General features: G+C 44.3%; 1 protein-coding gene across 10 annotated transcripts in view; it reads left to right on the top strand.

Moving 5' to 3' along the window:
* Positions 1-1,473: 1,473 nt before the first annotated feature.
* The window catches only part of BACH1 (BTB domain and CNC homolog 1), a 151,512-nt gene continuing 130,316 nt past the window's right edge, over positions 1,474-22,669 (top strand). For all 10 annotated transcript variants that reach the window (XR_016037332.1, XR_008685324.2, XR_008685322.2 and 7 more), the window contains exon 1: positions 1,474-1,572. The gene's annotated coding sequence lies outside the window, so the exon portion shown is untranslated. The remainder of the gene's footprint in view (positions 1,573-22,669) is intronic.

Genomic DNA, 22,669 nt, shown 5'->3' with positions numbered 1-22,669 from the left:
CGGGGGAGCCTGGCGGGCTACAGCCCATAGGGTGGCAGAGTCAGTGACACAGCACAGGTGCACGCAGGAACGCAGGCAGCCTGAGATGCCATCTGCCTTCTCCCTTTAGGCTGTGGCATACAGCCTTCCCTCCTTGGCTTATAGGGTCCTATTCTTCAATGCAAATGTCACCTCCTGTCCAAATTCTAGGTTACAGTCAATCACTTCGCCCCGTGGACTCCACACAGTTTCACCGTCATTTTCTCGTGTATTTTGGATATAACTCAAATGTCCCTCAGTCTCAGTCTGAGTACAAATGTCGTCACGTTAGCGACAATACCTGACTTTTGTTAACTTGGTAGCCTTTTTTGCACGGGGAGGTGCAGAGTTGTCTTCTTTCCTACCCCAGAATGAGCCTTCACCTACTGGTGCTGATGCTGTCCAACTATCAGCGTCTTGTGTTTCAACCTGAATCAAAAGCCGATGGCAAAATCCCAAGATCCGGCCTCCAATCCATCGGCACAGTGAAAGGGACGCTCGGGTCTCCCGTTAGATTGGGAAGTGTAGGTTTTTTGCCAGGTGGGCGTCTCTACCCACAGTCAGTGCTCTGAACTGCAGAGATGCTTAAGTAGACTGGGAACTTAATTTTAAAGCCGACAACTGGATAAACACCAGAATAAACAGCAGAAGAGATGAATGTGTGACCCGGGGCCGAGATGAGCTGGCTGACACCACTAGGACACTGAACCCGGTTCCAAGTTTCCTGGCAGCCACGGCGTAAAGCGGACACCTGCTAGCCAGCGCTGTTGTTTTCACTGTCAGACACCAGGGCTGCCAGATGCTTTCTACAAAATCCTGGTGCACTTGATGCATCTTTATCTGCAAGCTCAGATATCTGCGAACCTGGGCGCCCCGCCACACCCAGGAGAAGGCAGAGGAGAGTGCTGCCAGAAGCTACCTCTGATCGGGTCTGGTCTGGGGAGAGGGACTTGGGCCGGCGCTCGTCTTCAACTCCTGGTGTCCGCTGGCACTCGACTCCGGGTGTCCAGGCAACACTCCGAGCGAGCAGGCCATCAGGCTTTTCTTTTCCTCTTGAAGCAGGAAAGGAGGAGATGATGGTCCTCAGGTGGGTTTTTTCGTTCAGACAGCGGGCTGTGCCTGCAAAGGGGCGCTGCCCGCGGAGGTTGCAAAGACACCATCGCCTGCACTAGCCTGCCCTGCCCGGTTCCTGGGTGCGGTCCCTCGCTGCTTTCCCGTCGGGTGGGCTTCGGGCAGCAGGCAGCAAGCCGCAGTCATCCGCAGAGCCTGGATTCCTGGCCGGCGTGCGGGGCGGGCTTTTCGGGAGGGCGGGGTTTAGGCGCGCCGGAGCGGGGGGGGCGGGGCCTCGCGAGGTGGGCCTACGGGGCGGGGCCTCGCGAGGCGGGGCGGGGCTTCGGCGCCGGGAGGGGGCGGGGCGGCGGCGGAGCGAAGGGCGGGGTGGGGCGCGGAGGGGGCGGCCGCCCGCGGGGAGGCGGTCAGTCACCTGACCGCTGCCCGCGCTGCCCGTCGGGCTCGCTGCCGCCGTCAGTCGGGCCGCGCCGCGCCTCGGCTGTGGTGAGTGGCTCGCCCGTCCCGGGCGCCCTTCGCCGGGAGGGTTCGGCGCGGCGGCGGCGGCGCGCTGTCTGGCCGTCGGCCGCTGAGGGGCGGTCTTCGGGCGGGTCCGGGGGAGGCGGCGGAGCGGGGGGCGCGGGGCGGCCGCTTCCCGGGTCGGGGCGGCTGCGGGCGCGGGTTCCTGGAAGGGGCCGCGTCCGCCGGAAGGGGCGAGCGGCCCCGCGCGCCGCCGCCAGCGCCGCTGTTCTCGGGCCGGCTCTGTACTTTACCCGGCGCCGCGGGGCTGCGGGCCCCTCCGCCGCCTCCAGGGCGCGCCACCCCCGCCCCGAGGCCGCGCCGGGCGCCCGGCTGTGACACCTCAGCGGCGCCCGCGCGGCCGGCCCGGCCCCGTATTGTTCTCCCGCCCACCCTCGGCCGCCGCGGCCCGCGAGCTGTCGGCCTCCCGTCTGCCCAGCCGGGTGGGGGGAGCCGCGGGCTGTAGGTGGCGCGTGTAATCGCGGACTCAGAAAGGCCGAGTCGGTGGCTGGAGCAAAAACACCACCTCGCGGGGCTGGCTGGGTTTAGCCAAGACTGGTTGTGGGGGGAGCCCCCGGGGGATCCCAGGACCCCCTCCCCACCCTCCTTGTTGGGAGTTTTGCCCAGCACGCTCTTATCAAAGGCTCCCACAGTCGGGTGAGAGTGGGTGTTGCTCGTAGAGACGCCAGCTTTGTGCGTGTTTCAGGCGAGTGCCGTCGCTCGCGCGTCCTTGCGCGGCAGTTTTGTGTCATTGAGTAGAATCGTGCAGAAAGGCTTTTGTGCAATGTGAGCGTTGGGTTCGGGCTGATTCCGAGTTACAGCGTAGTAGTCCTTGTGGAAGAAACTGCTTGCGAGGGGGTGGGGGAACAAGCTGCGAGGTCAGGCTTGGAGGAACAAAGGCTGTTTTGTAGGGATGTCTTGTCTTTTGGGGGGAATTTTGTCAGTATCGGTTGTGGAGGGCGGTACGGCTAGATCTTGGGTTCCTGTGTTTTGACACTCCACATAGCCAGGAGGGGTTTGCCTTTCCGGCGGCAGTTCCGAATGCTAAAGGGGTGGGAACACCCGGGCGTGCGATTGACGAGCGCGCTTGAGCGCTTCACATGGTCAAGCAGAGAAGTGGGAATAGGCCGGCTGGCCTCTTCCTGGGCTTGGGTAGTGGTGCAAGGGCTGGCTGGACTGGAAAAGGCTTCCTACTTCAATTCAGCCTTTGGAGTAAAGAAAGATGTTAGTCGTTCAGTCGTGTCTAACTGTTGTATCCCGTGGTCTGTAGCCCTCCAGACTCCTCTGTCCGTGGAATTCTCCAGGCAAGAATATGGGAGTGGGTTGCCATTCCCTTCTACAGGGGAATCTTCCCCACCCAGGGATCGAACCTGGGTCTCCCACTTTACAGGCAGATTCTTTACTGTCTGAACCACTAGGGAAGCCTGGGGGCGGGGCGGGGCGGGGGGAGACATCTGGTGAGTCAGCTTGCAGTAGGACAGCCGTGGTTTAAGTGATAGCCTGGCATCGTGCGTGATTGTTGTTGTTTAACCTATAGCCGCGTCAAGTGTTTTACCATTGTTCAGTTTGTTGGTCGGCTCGCAAGGTAGATGACTCCTTAAAAAGAAAGTTGGGCTGCTGAGTCATTCGCCCCAGCCGGAGAGGTAATTAGGAACAGCTGGTGCCGGTACGCTCATCACATGCCTCCACTATAAAAGGCCAAGGAGCACTCCAGATGGGTTGCCTCAGAGGCCTGAAGCTGGGGTTGTGTGTGTGTGGATGCAGGTAATCAGTGGGTGACGTGCCAGCACTCTTAGGAAGCGGCCAAGTAATGCTGAGATGGTGTTTAAACACAGAGCAGCCTCGTGACCTACTGCCTGAGAAGTTTGTGCCAGTGAGCTAAAACAGAGGAAGAAATGTGCAGCTAGGAGTCACCTCCCAACAGTACTGTAACAAACACTCATTTCTCTTACTGCACTCAGGGCTTTTTTTGTTTCCCTGTTGTGGTTTTGCTGTTGTGTGGTGTATACATCTCAGAAAATGCACTTAATCTGTTCTTCATAAAGATTTCTTTAGGAGAACGCCAAAGGCACCCGCCTCTTGGTTTTTCATGGGCCGGGGCTTTTCAGGCACACAGTAGTAGTTTCTGGTGCGGAGAGGAGAACGTGGGTGGAATTAACAGGTCTTTCGGTCAAGTCTAGAAAGCGCTGACTGATGAAAGGCAAACCATATGGCTGTCTGTCTTATTGTCTTAGAAGTGATGACCCTGGTGTCTTTCCAAGTTGGATCATTACTTCTTGCTTTAAAAAGGAGCCCAAGACCCAGGCGTACAGTCCCTATTGTCTACAAAGTTTAGGGATGGGAAATGTGGACTGGGAGCAGCTGGCCCTTATCTGTGGTCAGAAGAATGAATGATTCTTTTTTCTTTTTGATGGACTTTTATTTAAGATATTTTGTAGTAGAAAATGGTGCTTTATGTTTGCAACTAGAAGAGATTAGAAATCATGAATTTTTTAGGGATTTGGGTTTCTAAGGTGGGTGCCAGATGATTCATTTGGAAGAAAACAATAAGCCCTTGGTTTTTTTTAAACATCACTTCTATAAAATAAGAACGACATTAATCTTCAGGGTACAGACTAATAGTAGTATATGCGTGTTTTATAACGTAGGTTTTTTGCCTCTCCCCCCACCCTTAGGAACATAAAGAGTTTGTTAACCACTGCCAATAATACTCTTTCAACAACTAGGGTGTTTTTTTTTTTTAACTTGTGATTTCCTCTTAAAAGCTATCATTCTTTCAGATGTTCTTAATTAATATAAATTTCACATTTTTTTTTAATCCTGTATTTTAAGGATTTAGAAACTTGAGGGTACATTTTATCATTACATTGTTAATGTTGAGAATGGAGGGAACAACAAATGCAAAGTTGCCCATTACCTATGATACCATGTATTTTGAATTTGGAGACAAGTCAGGAGGTTGGTTTGTTTCATGGATAGGATCTGAAGTGTAGTAATAAGTGAAAGGGTATAATGGGACCACCGGAAAATAATGTGCACACTGGAGTATAATTTGTATGTAACATATTCTTTGCAAAATTACTCTGTGCTGTTACTCCTAGAAGTCTACATTTTTAGGGGGCCAACTTTACAAGGGGCCCTTTTAACAAGGATTAAGAAGACTACATATTGGAAAGTGGCATTTTCCCCCTTAGGAGAATATGATTTACTCAGAAAATCAGCCTTCTAGGCATGCTGGGGGATGGTGAATGTTTACCATTCAGTTAAAATCTTGTAGGCCGTATGCCTTTTGTACTCCTGTACTGTGAAAAAGCCTTTGACTGTGTGGATCACAATAAACTGGAAAATTCTGAAAGAGATGGGAATACCAGACCACCTGACCTGCCTCTTGAGAAACCTGTATGCAGGTCAGGAAGCAACAGTTAGAACTGGCCATGGAACAACAGACTGGTTCCAAATAGGAAAAGGAGTACGTCAAGGCTGTATATTGTCACCTTGCTTATTTAACTTATATGCAGAGTACATCATGAGGAACGCTGGGCTGGAGGAAGCACAAGCTGGAATCAAGATTGCTGGGAGAAATATCAGTAACCTCAGATATGCAGATGACACTACCCTTATGGCAGAAAGTGAAGAGGAACTCAAAAGCCTCTTGATGAAAATGAAAGAGGAGAGTGAAAAGGTTGGCTTGAAGCTCAACATTCAGAAAACAAAGATCATGGCATCTGGTCCCATCACTTCATGGGAAATAGATGGAAAAACAGTGGAAACAGTGTCAGACTTTATTTTTTGGGGCTCCAGAATCACTGTGGATGCTGATTGCAGCCATGAAATTAAAAGACGCTTACTCCTTGGAAGGAAAGTTATGACCAACCTTGATAGTATATTAAAAAGCAGAGACATTACTTTGCCAACCAAGGTCCGTCTAGTCAAGGCTATGGTTTTTCCCGTGGTCATGTATGGATGTGAGAGTTGGACTGTGAAGACAGCTGATCGCCGAAGAACTGATGCTTTTGAACTGTGGTGTTGGAAAAGACTCTTGAGAGTCCCTTATACTACAAGGAGATCCAACCAGTCCATTCTAAAGGAGATCAATCCTGGGTGTTCATTGGAAGGACTGAAAGTTGAAACTGCAATACTTTGGCCACTTCATGCGACGAGTTGACTCACTGGAAAAGACTCTGATGCTGGAAAGGTTGGGGGCGGGAGGAGAAGGGGACGACAGAGAATGAGATGGCTGGATGGCATCACCGACTCTGTGGACATGAGTTTGAGTGTACTCCGGGAGTTGGTGATGGACAGGGAGGCCTGGCGTGCTGTGATTCATGGGGTCGCGGAGAGTTGGACACGACTGAGCGATTGAACTGAACTGAACTGTGAAAAATGATGTTGAGAATAATGGTCGCAAAGCCTCTTAAAATGGCCAGTTGTCAGAGATTCTCATCACAATGCTGATCCTCTCCAAGACTTAGGTTTAAGGAATCATCTCTTCCTCCCAGCTTTCTGACCAGTGTTCTGTTAATGGGAGAATTGTCCTAATCCTGAACTCAATTTCCTGAGGCTTCTACACAGGAGACATAAGAGACACAGGTTCGATCCCTGGGTTGGGAAGATTTCTTGGAGAAGGGAATGGCAACCCACTCCAGTATTCTTGCCTAGAGAATCCGCATGGACAGAAGAGCCGTACATTCTGTGGGGTCACAAAGAGTTGGACATGACTTAGCACACGCATGCACACACTACTAAATGGTGTATTTTATTTGGTGGAATGGATGACTTACAAAACTATTTTAATTTAAAAAGATATGCCAAATAAGGTATTCTGCCCAAGCCCAAGGTATGGGTAATTTGAGCACTAATTGCCAGAATCCAGGCCCCTTGGAGAAAGCAAACGTTTCATGACTGCAGATAAAATAGAGCTGTACACCCACCATGAAACCTGGGCTTCTGGCTGCCACAGTATTGACGGAACTGAAGTGGTGGGTCTGGTCACTGTAGAGTTGACAGAGAAGAAGCAAGCAGAGTTACTGAAAGTGAGTCACCTAAAGCCAGACTGCTGAAGGTCAAGTTCTTGCTCCGTTACTTACCTGCTCAGACAGGTTACTTCACTTAGTCCTGTCTCCTTTTCTCATCTGTAAAATGGGATGATGATAATAGAATCTGCGTCATAGAGGTGGTTGCAGATTAAGTACATTAATGTGTGTTAAGTGGTTAGAACAGTGCTGGCTCCACGTTAAACATCAATATGGTTGGTTGTTATTGTCTGTTCTTTAGTTCATTGAAGTACTTGGTTACAGTCCTGTGTTGCCGCCTCCTCAAGCTGCTTTCAGCCATTGATCAGAGAGAGGTTGAAGGGAAGCGCGTGGGTGTGCTGCGCATGGCTGCTACTGGGAAGACAATTCAAGTGAGCATCCTGACAAATCACTGAGCATCTCAGACAGAGACCACTCTGAGGGCGAGGAGCACAGGACATGGATTTCTATTAAAGGGATCAGCCGATTAAACAGTCTCAGCCAGATGCTCTCGAGGCAGTTATTACCAGTTAATTGGAATTGGCTTTTTAATAAATGAAAACACCTGCCGTCCTGCATCTCATCTATTTATTCCTCCCTTTATGGTTGAGGACATTGTGGTCCGGCAGGTTAGTAACCTATCCGGTCCCTTCCTGCTTATTACCATTAGGACAGAACTGATTTATTAATATTGATTCTCATTTATGGCTTGTATGTGGTGAACATTTGCAGTGTAAATTTACCTGCCAATTACATCTAGGTGGTGTACTTTTTAAAAATGACGTCCCTGTATTAATATAGAGAGGTATCGATGATGAACAGTGGGTATATTTATCACATAGCTTCTTGCATCTATTAGTAGTTCAGAAAGGTCATGTCAAAGGTTTTGACCATCCTTTTGACTAGAATGTGTCAGTTTCTTACTGATAATGATATATGTCTTCTATTTTATCTCCATGGAACATTGAATGTGGTTTGGCTGTGTGTGTTCAGTAAACTGTGAGATGCTGTATTGGTGGTGTAATGTGGATTCATTTTAGTTCTGTTCTTTGGAAATTGGGAATTTTCTAAAGAGTAAAAGAGAAAACAATGTTTGCTGCACTCTTAAGTTACTTGAAATGTGTACCAAATTAAAACTCTCGATCATTGATAATTCTTTCTGTTTCCATCATGGGTGTGAGGATTGAGGAAGCAGCTGGATTCTTTTAGTTCATCTTCTAAGATAGAACATTTATCTTGTGACTTCTTTGTCCTTATAATTGACTTAGGATTAGATTGGGCAAAATATAATTTGGGTTATCTAGCAACTATTCTCTTTTAATATGATCACTCCTCTAGAACCGATCCTTTGTGTTATTGAGGATCAGGGCATATTAATAGCATCATAAAAATTGTCCCCAAGCAAATACAAGGAACAAAGACAGAGCGGCTGCCAGGATCTTGGCTGTTAATGACGGTCCTAGAAGCACAGTGGGCATGCCATGGAGTCAGCGGGCTGCTGGCTCCTTTCTCAGTACTGACACTGCTTAGAGAATGTTACCTCCATGCAGCGGAAGCTCTGTGTAAGTCACGGCCTTTTAAAAAATAAATGTAAGTCATTTTCTTAATGGCTTAGGAAACTTAGTAATCAAAGGATATTTTTGTAAGTAAATAACAGTCTCCCAGCTACTATCTGGTAAAGTCATTTTCACTTTGTCATTTCTTAGATTGGATCTTAGTCATCGTGGTCAGCTGCACTCCATTTCCCCATCCCCCGTTAAAGTCAAATTACATTAAAAAGCGTTTTATATGGTGGGATCATTTTTTCCATTTGTTTGTAGCCTGGCAGTATCCCACCTCTGTGGTTATAGACTAACCGTGGTATGCGTGTAGGGAATGTCTTGCCTTCTCCTTCGGCCTCCCTCTTCCCCAGCACACACACTGATCTCTTTCTTTACTGACTGGTCAGCCTCTGGGATTCCCAAGGGAGATGTTTTTGCCTAAGGAGGTGACCTCCTAGGCCCCTGCTGGTATGGTACGACCCATCCACTTCACTTCCTACTTGCTGCTATCTTCATGTCCTTAATATCTTTTTCTCCTCTAAAGTGTGCCAGCGTCTTTTGGAAGTCTGTTAAATCAGTGAGGAGACGTACTTGTCTTTCAGAGAGTTTGCTATAAAATGGGCAGCTATAAAAAATTTATTAGTCTTTCAATGAATTGATTAGGTTTCAATGATTAGGTTGTCCTTTTGGAGTAAGTAGGGTTTGGTAAGATCAGTAATTTCATTAGGTCAGTAATTTCATCACTGATTTCATTAGTATTTTGCACTGAACTGTTTTATAAACTGTGGTTATCAGATCTTGGCCCAAGACACTTTTCATTTTCAAAGTATTTCATTGTTCAGTCTCAGTCGTGTCCAACTCTTTGCGACCCCATGGACTGCAGCACATCAGGCTTCCCTGTCCTTCATCATCTCCTGGAGCTTGCTTAAACTCCTATCCATTGAGTTGGTGATGCCATTCAACCATCTCATCCTCTGTCATCCCCTTCTCCTTTTGCCTTCCTTCAGTCTTCCATCAGGGTCTTTTCCAGTGAGTTGGCTCTTCGCATCAAAGTATTGGAGCTTCAGCATCAGTCCCTCCAATGAATATTCAGGATTGATTTCCTTTAGGATTGAGTGATTTGATCTCCTTGCAGTCCAAGGGACTCTCAAGAGTCTTCTCCAACACCACAGTTCAAAAGCATAAATTCTTTGGCACTCAGCCTTCTTTATGGTCCAGCTCTCACATCCATACATGACTAGTGGAAAAATATCTAGTGTCTCTTTATTTACTGTTTTTTTGAGGAGTGTTCCCAGCATGGCCCAGGACTCTCCTCTAGATAGGATTTATTACTAAACTTAGAAGGGGAAGTAAGAAAAAAGCCATTGCCCTTTTAATCGGTTCTTTCACACTCGGAAGTGACTTTTGAAGTAGAAAAGCATTTTCGCTTAACTGAGTAGAGTTCTTTGCTTACATCGCTTCATTCCTAGTTGTCATACCAAAGGAAGTGCTGGGTAGGGCTGAATCTGAAACTGTCACCAACTCTGCTTGCTTCGTTGTCTCTTGGACTGTTGCAAGTACAGTTTAAGCTCTAATGTATTTCTTTAGTTGTTTTTTTTTTTTGTGTGTGTGTGTGCTTGGCCTTTGAGGTGTGCCTGTTGTCACTGGTCAGGTTCGCTGCCAGCTCCAGGCCCCAGGAGGGCTGGGACACCCCTTCCTCCCTGGCTCAGGTTGGCAGCAGGGCTGACCAGTGGCAGAGTCGCCCAGATTCTGGCACGCCTCCCTCCCCTTGGTTCTCAGATGCCAATGTGGGAACGTCTTCCCCTCTCCTGTTGAGTTAGCTTTGACCAGCCCTCTGATCCCTGGAGAGTAAAGAATTGTGTCTTCAGGTTTCAAGGCACTTTGCTCTCTTATCTTCCTGTGCCTCTGTTCTTCCCAGCTTAACACACACAGAGGCGCATTCTGGTGCGTGTAAGATAGTAGGGTTGCTACACTCATTTCAGCATTCGGATATGCCTGTTTGTTAGGCATTGGGTTTCCATTTCATTTATGAAACAAATATTTGTGCTTTATATGCCAGGAACTTTTCTAGATTTTGGCAGTGTTTTCAGAGATTACAATCTGCAGGGCAGACCATTATTGTAGCAGGTGTTCATTGCCAAGACAGCAATGTGTCAAATATGCTTTGAAAACGTAGGACAGAAGGAGCTTAAGTTTTGGGAAATTAAAAAAGCCTAGGAATGTCAGTGATGAGTGCATAGTTTAGTGGAGGAAACAGCTTGTTTTGACAGTTTTTTTGAGAAGAGTAGAGAGAGCGGTTTTTGTAGGGGGAGGTTGGGTCAGAAAGATGTGTCTGTGTGTGCATGTTTTTAAAAGTAAGGTCAGTGAGAAAAAGTTGAAAATGCAGGATATATGTTTATTTTGCCCATGGCTAGTTCCTCTTATGGTTACAAGATGACTGCCGCAAGTTCAAGTGTACAAGTAAGTCTGACTAAGTTTCTTGGAAGAAGACTTTTTTTCCTGTGATGTCTCTCTCTCAGTGATAAAAGCCTTTCCCGAAGACCTCATAGTACTCCACCCCAGTCTCTCCTCTGTTGAGTCAGCATTGCATCAGTTTACGTCTAAACCAGTCAATGTCCAGGGAAGTGGGACCACAGTGACTGGCTGAAGCGGATTGTGATTCTTAGGGTGGGGCTAGGGTTTGCCACCCCCAGAAACTCATGGCCTCAGGTGGAGTAGACTCATAGGCACAATCAGGATTTGGTTAGAAAGTGAGGGAGGCGAAAGTCAGCTGGATGGCCCACAGGGTCATGCTTGCCTGCTACTTATCCCCACACTAAGGCAGACAGGTACTTTTTTTTTTTAATTGGCGTATATTTGCTTTACAATTGGAGTATATTTCTGCTGGACAGCAAAGTGAATCAGCTATTTGTACACATATATCCTTTACCTCTTAAGCCTGCCCCCTCCTCCAGGCCCCACCATTCCACCCCTCTAGGTCATCATAGAGCACTGAGCTGAGCTCCCTGTGTTACACAGGAGCTTCCCACTGGCTGTCTGTTTGACACGTGGCAGCATATAGACGTCATTGCTACTCTGTAGGCTCAGACTTCTGAGAGAGAGTATGTGGTTGTCTTTGGGGTTTTAGGTGATTTTTTTCCCCCCCTCTTATTTCTTACTATGATCAAGTATTATTTTTATAGTCAGATCACATAAATGTTTTATTTTAACGTGATTTAAAAGTTGTGAAAATTTGCCCATTCTACCCCAAAAATTTTGTGTAGAAAGAATATATTTCTTTTGGTCCTCTGAACAGTTCTTCAGTTCTCTGTGATCCTCCTCCTACTTGCAGGGAAGGGAGAATACATAACTGTATCTTGTAGCTTCTGATTGTTTCTAACCCAAGAGGAACCACTTTCTCTCAGCCTCTGTAGGGCACGCCCACCTGTGATGTCTGTCTCTCTTGTGAGTGGTGAGGCTAGTCCGGCTTGAGTAGTTGGTACATTGCCTGGATTGGCCAGGATCCTTTGGAACCCACATCCTTGAATCTGGGATACAAACAGATCCATCAGTCCCTCTTTACACACTCAATCATCTTGGAGGGAAAGCTGTCCTGTGGTTAGCTTATTTGCCATACCTTTCAGATTTCACAAATCATTCCACTTCAGTTTTACAGTGTTTCTGTTACACTTCTAAACTGTTCACAGCACTTTGATGTATGTTCAGAGGACTTTGTTTCATTCTTGTTCCTTCTTCTCAAGCCCAGTTTTTGGCTCTTTGTTTGGGCTTCCTTGGTGGCTCAGATGGTAAAAAATCCACCTGCAATGCGGGAGACCTGGGTTAGGAAGATCCCCTGGAGGAGGGCATGGCAACCCACTCCAGTACTCTTGCCTGGAGAATCCCCATGGACAGAAGAGCCTGATGGGCTGCAGTCCATGGGGTCACAAAGAGTCAGACACGACTGAGCGACTAAGCACAGCGCACAGCACAGCTCTTCCCATAGGAAGGGCAAACAAATAGCATAAGTAACACTTCGTGTTGTAAATTCATCAAATAGAGAGTAACTGCTAATAGGTGTTTTTTTCCCCCTAATTGAGAATAATGAATAGCCGTGATAGATGGTTAGGGGAGACTTCTTAAATGGTTGGGTAGAATTTAGAAAGGCTACTGCCAAAACACTTTCCATCTCAGATGAAAAACAATAGTATTTGCCTAGTCAGTTGTTCCTCAAATAATATTTGAACTGAGGAATATTTCAGCTTTTTAAAAAATAGATCTCAAATTAATATTACTTAGCTGACTAAATCTTGGGATTATATGTTGGAAAGTAGCTCTTTGAAGACTAGGTGGAACGTCTACAGCTCGATATTTTCCATTTTAAAGATGGTGATTTTGACTTGCAAGTTCACATCAATAATGAGAAACAGATTTTAAAATTTTAGTTGTAGCTATGTTTATTGAGATACCTAGCACTGTACTGCCTGCCAGGGATTAGTGGATTAGGTTGTCTTTAAATAAAGCATTTCAATTTAGTGCCTCTACTAAAATTAGAAAGTTTCATATCTGTGATTCATACTATAATTGCTCTACTGCAGCTGCAGTGGTGGTGGTTGGTGGTGTTAGTTGCTAAGTTGTGTCGGACTCTTGTGACCCTGTGGACTGTAGCCCACCAGGCTCCTCTGTCCATGGAATTTTCCACGCGAGAGTGGGTAGCCATTCCCTTCTCCAAAGGATCGGGTCTCCTTCGTTGCAGGTAGATTTTTTATCGACTGAGCCACCAGGAAGACCTCCTGTAACTGCTGCCTTGTTTAATTCACATTGTTGCTTAATGTTTTTTCCTCTTAATCCTTTTTTTTTTTGACTCAGATTTATTAGGAGTCGGGATGAGAAGGTGTTTGGAGTGGTTGGGAATTTCAAGGGCCCCTTTTCCGTGGTTTGCTTGTGTTTTCAGTTACTTTGCTTACTATATTTGTCAAGTCTTAGACCTACAGAAGGTCATTCTGACCGAGGTTTAGTTATAAGGCTTTCACTTCCTCTAGGCAATCAGAAATAAATAATGTAAATCACGGCTATAATTTTTACAGCTTGAAAACAAATGCCATGAATATTTCATTATGAATGTAGGACAGGAACACTTATGATTCTGTATTGAAAGTAACTTTTGGTGAAATATCTCCAGCACTGTGTCCTTCTTTTAAATTTCTATGGAAATTTCATTGGGTATAACTTCACACTTTGGTTTAAGTTCAGCCTAGTTTAGTGTCAGATTCTTTTTAATGATCTATGAGATTTTTAATGATCTATGTAATTCAGGAAGTGTTGATCAGAAATTAACAAACCGAATATTGTGTAATGAGGGGAAATGTCTGCTTCCTAACTGTCCTTTTAATCTTTGGCGTTCTCATCACATGCAGGGGACACCTGAGGCATTTCCCTCTGTTATTTGTTTTCTTCTTCCTCACTGTTACCCTGTCCTCAACACAGCATCACTGTTTAGATCATGGAATATGAATTGCTCAGTCGTGTCCAACTCTCTGCGACCCCATGGACTGTAACCTATGAGGTTCCTCCATCCATGGAATTTTCCACCAGGAGTACTGGAGTGGGTTGCCATTTCCTTCTCCAGAGGATCTTCCCAACCCAGGGATCGAACCCGGGTCTCCCTCATTGCAAGCAGATGCTTTTACCCTCTGAGCAACAGTTAGAACTGGACATGGGACAACAGACTGGTTCCAAATAGGAAAAGGAGTATGTCAAGTCTGTATATTGTCACCCTGCTTATTTAACTTATATGCAGAGTACATCATGAGAAACGCTGGGCTAGAAGAAGCAAAAGCTGGAATCAAGATTGCTGGGAGAAATATCCATAACCTCAGATATGCAGATGACACCACCCTTATGGCAGAAAGTGAAGAGGAACTCAAAAGCCTCTTGATGAAAGTGAAAGAGGAGAGTGAAAAGGTTGGCTTGAAGCTCAACATTCAGAAAACAAAGATCATGGCATCTGGTCCCATCACTTCATGGGAAATAGATGGGGAAACAGTTCCAGACTTTATTTTTGCTTACTGCTACTGCTGCTGCTAAGTCACTTCAGTCGTGTCCGACTGTGTGTGACCCCATAGACGGCAGCCTATCAGGCTCCCCCATCCCTGGGATTCTCCATGCAAGAACACTGGAGTGGGTTGCCATTTCCTTCTCCAATGTGTGAAAGTGAAAAGGGAAAGTGAAGTAGCTCAGTCATGTCTGACTCGTAGCGGACTGCAGCCTACCAGGCTCCTCCGTCCATGGGATTTTCTAGGCAAGAGTACTAGAGTGGCTTGCCATTGCCTTCTCTGAGACTTTATTTTTTGGGGCTACCAAATCACTGCAGAGGGTGACTGCAGCCATGAAATTAAAAGATGCTTACTCCTTAGAAGGAAAGTTATGACCAACCTAGATAGTATATTAAAAAGCAGAGACATTACTTTGCCAACAAAGGTCCGTCTAGTCCTGTGGTCATGTATGGATGTGAGAGTTGGACTGTGAAGAAAGCTGATCGCCGAAGAATTGATGCTTTTGAACTGTGGTGCTGGAGAAGACTCTTGAGAGTCCCTTGGACTGCAAGGAGATCCAACCAGTCCATTCTAAAGGAGATCAATCCTGGGTGTTCATTGGAAGGACTGATTCTAAAGCTGAAACTGCAATACTTTGGCCACCTCATGGGACGAGTTGACTCACTGGAAAAGACTCTGATTCTGGGAGGGATTGGGGGCAGGAGGAGAAGGGGACGACAGAGATGAGATGGCTGGATGGCATCACCGCCTCGATGGACATGAGTTTGAGTGAACTCTGGGAGTTGGTGATGGACAGGGAGGCCTGGCGTGCTGTGATTCGTGGGGTCACAAAGAGTCGGACACGACTGAGTGACTGAACTGAACTGAATATGAATTGAAATGTAATACAGTTACATTGAGGAAGACTTTTTTAACCTTAAGATACTGCCCTCTCAGAATTTGTTTCCTCATCTGTAACAGAAGTGTGTTTGGATGAATGTCATCTTTTAGTTGTGAATTCTTTGGGTCTTTTAGATTATCCATTTTCTTGAGCAGACTTGTGTAATCTTAATACTTTCTTTTTATCTTGTTGAGATCATTACTAGGCTTACTCATACTTTCATTCTTAGAGGTTGCGGAATCTCTGTATTTTGTAGCTTAACTTTTTGGGTTTGTAGAACCTTGGAAAATGTAGTTTTCTTTTGGTCACTTGCATAAAGTTGGGAATAATAACGATAAGTCTTATGCCAGGCACTGTGCTGTTAGATGCAGCCAACCATTCAGTCCTTGACGTAAGTGTTGGTGTTGTTTTCCTTACGGGGAACCTGTAGGGTGAGGTTAGAGATCTTAGCGATAACACTGTTGGAAATATCTCCATTACCTTAATTATATCCCAGTACTTGTTCTTTCCTATATCTGCTGGTAGTGCTGAAATTGATTTCCTTTTGCATTTCATAATTCTTTGTATTTTGTGTGTAACACTTTATCTTTTTCAAAGGCATTTGGGACACACGTAGGGCAGGGCCTCCCCGCTTAAGTCACAAGGATGCACATTTGCCTATGTTCACAGAGCTAGACTGGACTTGATGGATCTTTTCTTATTTTCCTGTAACAAGGTCTTCTTTTCCCACATCAAAGCATTTTGTAAAATTTCTATGAAATTTAATTATTTTGTAATTACTGAGAAGATATCAGTGGAACCTGATTTAAAACAGTGTTTTAGAGTTACCCATGAATTTTCCGGGCAGTGATAAATCAATATTTACTGATGGCTGGAGAAAATATCCATTCTAAAGGGGGAAAAAGTAACTGACGTTCCTTGGGAACCCTAAAGACAACAGAAATGGAACTGCCTTTTTTTCTGAAGGCACATATTTTTGTTTATAGTTTGTTGTCTGTTTGAACATTTTTCTGATTCTAGAGTAATATGTATTTATAGTTAAGAATTTGAGGGCAGAAACAAGGAAAAATTACCTGCAGGTAACCATTGACAATATTTTGATCTATATCCTAGCTGGAGGTTGAGGAACCAAGGTTTGTGGACGTGTCCAATGTGAGATATCTGCTAGACACAGACAGGAGTGGTTTGAGTGTGCAGTTGGATACCTGAGTACAAAGTTCGAGAACAGGCGAGATTAGACCAAATGTAAAAGTGAGAGCACACAGCAAGCCCATCAGTGATCGTGTCTGCTGCTCTTGTAGGGAGTGTTCCAGAGAGGAGAGCTGGGAGGACCAAGTCCTGGTTCTCCAGCACTAACAGCTCTGGAGGAGAAGGGGGAATCCACCAGGTTGACAAGGGGCTGCTTGAAGCGGTAAATCAGAAGGCCATGGTATCCAGGAAGCCAAGTAAAGAAAGGATTTCAGGGAGGGAATGATCAACCTGGTCAGTGTTGCTAAGATGCTACCTGAGAAGACTCAAAATTTCCCATTTGGTGATGTGAAGGCCGCTGATCCTCAGTAATTCCCAGGGAGTGGAGGGGGGAAGACTTGATTTTAGTGGGGTCAAGTGAAGAGAGAGAGGGAAGAGTTGAGAGAGAGGGAAGTGGCGGCAGTGTGAATATAGATAGTTTGTTTTTTATTTTTTGAGGAGTTTTACCATAAAGTCCTGCTCCCCAGGTGGTGCAGTGGTAAAGACTCCACCTGCTAATGCAGGAGATGCAAGAGACGTAGGTTTGATCCCTGGGTTGGGAAGATTCCTTGGAGAAGTAAGTGACAACCTACTCCCATATGCTTGCCAGAGAAATCCCATAGACAGAGCAGCCTGGGGTGCTCCAGTCCGTGGAGTCGCAGAGAGCCGGACACGACTGACCACAGCACAGCAGCACTATAAAGGAGAGCAGTAAATTTTACTGTGGCTCGAAGCACGTGTGAAGGGTCAAGAAGTTTTAAGAGCCATTGCAGTATTTCTGTATAACACTGGAAATGTTGTGTATTCCTCTTTTTCTCATAATTTTCCTTGGTGAGACTGCAGAAGCTTGTCAATTTTGTTGGTCTCCTTAAAGAATCAGCTTGTGGTTTAAATCATCAAAAGCAGCTGCCAAATTTTCTTATGTGAGTGGTTTTCTTGGCAGAAATACAACAGATTTCAGAGAGTCAGTGCTCTCAGTTCAGGCGCTCAGTTTGTGTCCGACTCTCCGTGACCCCGTGGACTGCAGCACGCCAGGCCTTCCTGTCCATCACCAACTCCCGGAGCTCGCTCAAACTCATGTCCGTCGAGTCGGTGATGCCATCCAGCCATCTCATTCTCTGTCGTCCCCGTCTCCTCCTGCCTTCAGTCTTTCTCAGCATCAGGATCTCTTTCAGTGAGTCAGTTAGGCAGTTTAACAGCTTGTTTCCCTAAAGGATACCCTTAAAATTTTAAAGAATCTATTTGAATTGATATCTTTGTCAATATGGAATATTAAACAGTATGTATAACATTGTTCCCAAACTAGAAGAAATCTTACTATATTTTTCTTCCCTGACTATCTCCTAGTTTTGTCAGAGTAATATAAGATTTTGGTTAAAGATAGATTTTTCTCTTTATCAAATTCCTTTTCTATTTGAGGAATCTTTAAAAAGCTGCAATAAGACTCACAGCTAAGTTATCAGCAGTTTAGACTTTAACTGAGTTTCACTGTTTTTTTGTTTATTGTCTGTTTAAACATCTTTTAGGTTTGTGTTTTTACAAAGTATTACACGTTTTTGATTTAAAAACGATCGATTTATCGTAAAGCAGTCTCATCTATAGCACATCTAGTTTGTCTTCAGAGATAATATCCGTCTTTACCCATTGCTGCTGCTTAATGTCTGTGGTGGTTACCTCAGTCTCTCTAGTGTTTTATGCCCTCATCATATTTATGAGCCTAAGATGTTATCTGTCTGCTGATAACAGTATTTAAGGCAGTATCTTTTGACTCAGTATAAGTCATAAAGAAATACTGCTTTTCCTTTGGATTCTGTCTGATTCTATCTCTCACCCTGTCCCCTTTATTTGTCAAGGTTAATAATTACATTTCATTTAATAACCATGATTAAGTCTCCCATTATTTGTTCTGAAAAATGAAAACCAGTTAGCAGTGTTCATGTTATTATACCTGTGTCAATATTGAACACTGGAAAGCTAAGTAACATGCTATTACATTTCTCTCCTTACAGTTTCAAGGTCACCCTGTGCCACTCAAAAACATTTATTTTTTTATTGAAATATAGTTGATTTACAATGTTAGTTTCAGATGTATAGCAAAGTGATTCAGAGACACACACACACATATTCAGACTTTTTAAAAATAGATTATTTGAGAATATTGAGTACAATACCCTGTGCTATATAGTACATCCTGGTTGGTTTTCTGTGTAGTAATGTGTGTATGTTAATCCAAAACTCCTAATTTATCCCTCCCCCTGCCCCTCCTTTCCCCTTCCATAAGCATAAGTTTGTTTTATAAGTCTATGGGTCTATTTCTATTTTATATGTAAATTTATTTGTGTCTTTTCTTTAAGATTCCACATATCAGTGATATCATATAATATTTGTCTGGCTTACTTAGTATAATACTATTTAGGTTCATACTTGTTGTTGCAAATGGTATTATTTCATTCTTTTTTAGCAGTAAGGGGGAAAAGTGTAAAGATGGAAAGAAAACTATCTCTATATGCAGATGACATGATTGTGTACATAGAAAGTCATAAGGAATCGACAAAAAAACAGATCTCATAAGTGAAGTAAGGTTGTGGAGAATTCAAGGTTAATATTTAAAAACATCAATTTTATGTCTGTAGTATCAGAAGAGAACCAGAAAGTGAAGTTTAACAAACAAGTCCGTTTATAGTAACTATAAAAAAAAACCCAAAATACTTAAGAATAAGTTTAACAAAAGATGTAAGAGATCTCTTTCCTAAGAAACTTCAAAATAATGCTGAGAGAATTAAGGAAGACCTGAGTAAATGGGGGATATGCCATGTTCATGCCTCAGAAGACTCAGTGTGTTAGATGGCAGGCCTCCCCAAATTGTTGTTTAGATTCACTGCTATCTTGATCAGCATTCTGCCGGCCCTTCCAACTGGAGAAGAAGAGTCCAGTTAAAAATGGACAGAATAACTGGACAGACATTTCACAGGAGAAGATATACCGATGGCTAGCAAACATATATAGAGATGCTCAACATTATTAGCCATCAAGAAATGCAAACTAGAACCACAGCGCTGTTGTTCAATTGCTCAGTCGTGTTCGACTCTGCAGCCACATGGACTGCAGCATGCCAGGCTTCCCTGTCCTTCACCATCTCCTGCTGTGCCACTGTATATTTGTTAGGATCGCTAAGATTAAAAAGACTGACATTACCAAGATTGGTGAGAATGTGGAGCACCTGGAGTTACTGCACACTGCTGGTAGCAAGGAAATGATACAGTTACTTTGGAAAAGTGTTTAGCAGTTTCTCAGAAGTTAAACAGAAACTCACCATATCACTCAGCTTCTCCACTCCTAGGTATTTAGTTACCCAAGAGAAATAAAGTGTATGTCTGTGAAGATGTTCCTGGAAGCTTTATTACAGCAACCCCCAAACTGGAAACAGTGCATCTTCACTATGGCCTTCCCAGGTGGCGCTAGTGGTAAAGAACTTGCTGGCCAGTGCAGGTAGATGTATGAGACACAGGTTCGATCCTTGGGTTGGGAAGATCCCTTGGAGCAGAGTATGACAACCCACTCTGGTATTCTTGCCTGGAGAGTTCCATGGTCAGAGGAGCCTGGTAGGCTACTGTCTGTGGGGTGGCAAAGAGTCAGTCACGACTGAAGTGACTTAGCACACAAGTACACACCTTTATTACAATAAATAGTGCATCCACAGTTGAATGGATAAACATATGGTGGTATGTACATATAATGGAATACTGTTCAGCAATAAAGAACCCAGACATCGAATGTACACATCTTGATTGTCATTAAACCGAGTGAAAGAAACCCAAGGCCAAATTACGTTCTGTTTACATAAGTAGAATGTGTTATTCTGTTTACACAAAAATCATGGAAAATGCACACTGATAGACAAGTGACATAAAAACAAATCATTGGTTACCTGGGACCAGGGGACCAGGGAAGGAGAGACCTCAAAGAGGCATATGGAATTTTGAGAAGTGATGGAAATTTATCCTGATGGTGGCAGTGGTTTCATCCACACATACAAGTATCAAAACTCATTGAATTCTGTATTTTAAATTTAAAACTCATTGAGTTCATTCAATGTAAATCTTGCCTCTGAGTTGATAAATAAAATAGTGAGCGAGAAGTGCATGATAGACAATATATAATTCAGTAAATCTGCCGTACTGGTATGAGCCAATTCTAGTTGCTAGTTCATGTTTTCAAAACATAGTCACACTCCATTGAGACATAACAGTCCCATTAAGAGTCGAATAGCCACCACATGTGTTACGCAAATCGAAGGCTTCATTGTTTCCTACATTGGTTTTAATAAGAGGATCTAACAGAAGAATCTGTTACTCTTCTTTTGCCTCTGGAACTTGGATTTCCTATGTTCTTTCTGCCTTTGTTGTTGTCCTTGAGTCTCTAAGGCGTGCTTGACTCTTTGTGACCTCAAGGACTGCAGCATGCCAGGCTCCTCTGTCCTTCCCTGTCTCCCAGAGTTTCCGCAAATTCATGAATTTGAGTCAGTGGTGCTATTTAAGCGTCTCATCCTTTGCTGCCCCTTTCTCCTCTGTTCCCCTTCCAATAAATTGAACATTATGGTTAAATGAGAATTGACCAGAAAGTAGTTTTTATTTGAAGTCTTACTGCAGATACCTTTAGGAACTGCCCACATTCCTGTGTAAGTTGATTATAGTGGTCATTGTCATATCTTTCACTCCAGGGTATCATTTTCATTTTAAACATTTCCAGGCTATATTCTTCTTAAATGTAGGGACTGTCTTTTTTTGTGTGTGTTTTCATGGCACCAGTCTGCTATATGGCACAGGTAGGCACTTGTAGAAAGAAGATTTGTCATTGTTAAGTGAAAGATGAAGGATGTTTGGATGATGGTCCTTCTCTGTTATATGAGTGCTTGGTGTTAGGTTACTCCCCATGCCCTCTACACTGAGAATTAAAAAACAACCAAGTTGTGAGACTTTTCACGGAAGTGAATAAAAGTCCAGCTATTTTGTACACATGGAACTTCATTCTGAATTTCTGTTCTGAAGCATTATAGATCTGGTTCCATGATGGAATATTCACCTCAGGATTTTAAAAGTTTGTATATATTTTTTAAAGTAAATTACCTTAAAGTTATTAAAATGTGATAAAGCCACAGGAACTTGTTTCATTTAAAAAAATGACTTGGAAAGCACAATACCAAGAGGTAACTGTTAAAATTTAAATTGTGTACTGAGCAGAGAGCAGGAGTTATTTCCAAATTGAGATGCAGGAAGCTTTAAAATGCCTGTTCATCCTTTATCAGCATTACAGAATGAATCAGCAATTTGCTCAGGTCAATGAACCTTTGTTTTGAATTATAACACTTTCTGTTTCTAAGAACATAGAAACATTCAGGTGCAACATAGGAATCTAAATTTGGAGTTAATAAATTCACAGAATTTTACGCCCGGAAGACTCTGTGGGGATGTTATACCTTACTCTTTATGTTTGAAATATGTCAGAAGGTGACTGAGTATGCCATTCTTAGCTGATTTAGTCATTCCTTAGTTAATGTTACTTGGTAGAAATAGATTACTGATCACCTAGATGGTTTTCAGAATGAGGAAAGTTGGATTTGAATTTAAGAATAACTTTATGTAGGGCTCCACACTGGTGAGGCCAGGGTCGGGTAGTTGTATTTCTGACTCTGGAAGAGCTATCCAAGGACTCTTCTCTGAGTACTCGGCTCAGCGGCATTGCTCCTCTGTGTTGGAGTGGCTGACTGTGCTGTGTCTGGAAGATGAAGTTAGACGGTCTGCATTTTGGGTTTGTACTAAAAATGCCGTCATTCATTCAGAAGCAGGTACCTGCATTGGGCCAGGTACTCTGTTACAAGCTTGAGCTGTAACAGAGAACAAGTCAGGCAAGGTATTGACATTTAAGCTGAGACCTAACAGGTGAGGAGTTGGCCAGCTGAAGAGTAGAAATCCAGGGGGTGGGGACAGCATGTGCAGAGGTTCTGAGGCTGGAGGGAGCTTGGTGCCTGTGGAGCGGGAAGGAAGGATGGTCAGGCTGGAGAACAGCAAGAGAGGGAGACAAAGGCTTTGAGGTAAGGCTGGATTAATGGACAACCCGACCATGCAGGTCTGGAGGACATGCTAAGGATTTAGAATTGATCATAAGGAATCTGGAAGACATTGTGGGGTTTTTAGCAAGGGATCTGTAACTTTGATGGAGGGGAATAAATTGGAGGGGATTGAGGGGACTGAGGCTTTTGTTATTTTTATTATCATCATCGTTAATAGCCGCTAATATTTAAAATTTGTTGGCTTTGGGCCAGACAGTGTGCTCAACCCTTTAACCTTCATTGTCCTCATGTAAACCTCACAACAACCCAGTGAGGTGCTGTTG

Source organism: Moschus berezovskii, chromosome 1, assembly GCF_049115385.1.
Source record: "Moschus berezovskii isolate FMDL1 chromosome 1, NW_MosBer_1.0, whole genome shotgun sequence".
NCBI classification, from domain to species: domain Eukaryota; kingdom Metazoa; phylum Chordata; class Mammalia; order Artiodactyla; family Moschidae; genus Moschus; species Moschus berezovskii.
Note: the sequence above shows the minus strand (reverse complement) of the source record. Positions and strands in the feature narration are given on the sequence as shown.